Source organism: Sinocyclocheilus grahami, unplaced genomic scaffold (genome assembly GCF_001515645.1).
Source record: "Sinocyclocheilus grahami isolate Dianchi unplaced genomic scaffold, SAMN03320097.WGS_v1.1 scaffold888.1, whole genome shotgun sequence".
NCBI classification, from domain to species: Eukaryota; Metazoa; Chordata; class Actinopteri; order Cypriniformes; family Cyprinidae; genus Sinocyclocheilus; species Sinocyclocheilus grahami.
Window position 1 is genome coordinate 669467 of NW_015506067.1, and position 2042 is coordinate 671508.

The following is a 2042-nucleotide window of genomic DNA, read 5'->3' on the forward strand; positions in this document are numbered from 1 at the left end:
TTACATAGAAAATGTCATTTAGTATTTTACATTAATGACAAGTCATTTGATTTCAAATTGATTGATGTTTTGAGTCTCCACTGCTCACAGGCACTGTGATACTGATTTTACATAGGTTAGTTAAATATATGGAATGCCAAACCTGACAAAATTATATATTTATATACACACACAAAGAAAAAAATTATAATTATTGACTTAGATGGGCAATTAGATGGGCAATATGGCCAAAATTTACATAAGGAAATAAAATTATAAATAATTATATATTTCTTTCTTTCTTTCTTTATTACAATTCTTTGTATATTTATGTATTTATTTGTTTTTTTGTTAGGTTTGGCATTCCATATAAATATTCCTATTACATAAATGTATTGATTTATTTTGGCTTCATTTGGAACTATTTAAAGAGCTGAATAATGATGCTAGATTGTCTTTTGTAGATTGTTATATTGTTTTGACACAAGATGTCGCTGGAGGAGTAAGAAAAGGAGGGGAGAGTAGAGCGCAGAAGTGTTAGGGTAGAAGCATATGGTTGTGCTGTTGCAAGAGACTGATAAAAAGAAGTATCTTAATTCATCATACTTTCTCCTATGTCTAATTCGTCTGCATAAGAAGCAACAAAATTGGCCACAAGGATCCTGAATGCCTGTGCATAAAATTGAAGAAGGATGTCCTCGGTAAACACCCCATTTCCAAGTCCCTTCTTTCCATGCCTGGGCAATCCAGCTATAACATTTACAATGTGGGAGAAAATGTTTCGCAACTATCTACTTGTGATCAGTGCAACTGGTGATGAGTGGCCTGGGGTGAGAACAAAGGCTCTTCTACTTCATTGCCTTGGAACTGAAGGGCAACACATTTTTCTACACACTTCCCGATACAGGTGACACATTTGACTTGACAAGTGCTGTTTTACAGATATACTTTGACTCCAAAATCCACATTGTAGTGGAGAAACACGCATTTTGCGAACATACTCAAGCCCAGTGAATGAGTACTACATTACGTTGCAGCTTTAAGAGACTTGGTTACCAAATGCAAGTTCAGCACTAATACAAATGACATGACCAGGGATCAGTTAATTAAGCGTTGTAATGTTGCAAGGCACCTAATATTTGTGAGATGCTGTTGCTTGAAACTGATTTGACTTTATCAAAGGCAATCACAATTACCACTCAGATTGAGGCTGCGAGTGAACAGGCAAAGAGTATCGCAAGGGGATCAGGCCGTCCCTGTGCAAACCGTACAGACACGGTCATGCACCATTGGAGGTGACAACCCTACCCTTCGTCCTCTGGCTCTTTACCACCTACATTGTGATCCTGCATGTTACCACTGCGAGTCTGATAAACATTTGGCCAATGCACAGCACTGCCCAGCGGACTGTGCAAAATTGAAAACATTCCAGAAAACGGGACATTTTGCATGAGTTTGTCAGTCAACTGACTCACATTCTGCGCATGAAATTGAACTGCCTACTGTTCTTTACATGCATGACCAAATAAGATAATTTGTCCTGTCTCCATAAAGGGTTCTGCTGCTACTGTAGAATTTGAGTTGATTGTGGACACAGGCTCATCTGTCTCCTGCCGTGCTGCTGAGTGGTTTGTGATTGTTGCTCTGTGTAGCTTTGTTTTTCTGTTGGAATCTCTATCTTACTATCACCTTCTGTTGTTTAAACTGGTAAAATATAACTTAATTATCACCACATTTCTCATAGCATCTTTCAAACTAATTTGACATCATTCGCTTTTTTAATCTAAACCGCTAGCACAGCGCATTAGCTTTCCGTTAGCCTGTTAGCTTGTCACTCGCATTTTCATTCGCATTTCGCATTCCCAACCGCTATTTTTCTCGCTCCATTTCTTTTCTCTCTCACTCTGTTTTTCATGAGTTCATCAAACAACTGTGGTAAGTTGGAATCATTCTACAATCACTGTGAGTAATGGCTTCTTCTCCTGTTATTGTCACTTGCACTGCTTTCTCTGTCAGCGGCGAGGAATTCACATGTGATAAATGCAGGGAAATAGTTAGGCTGA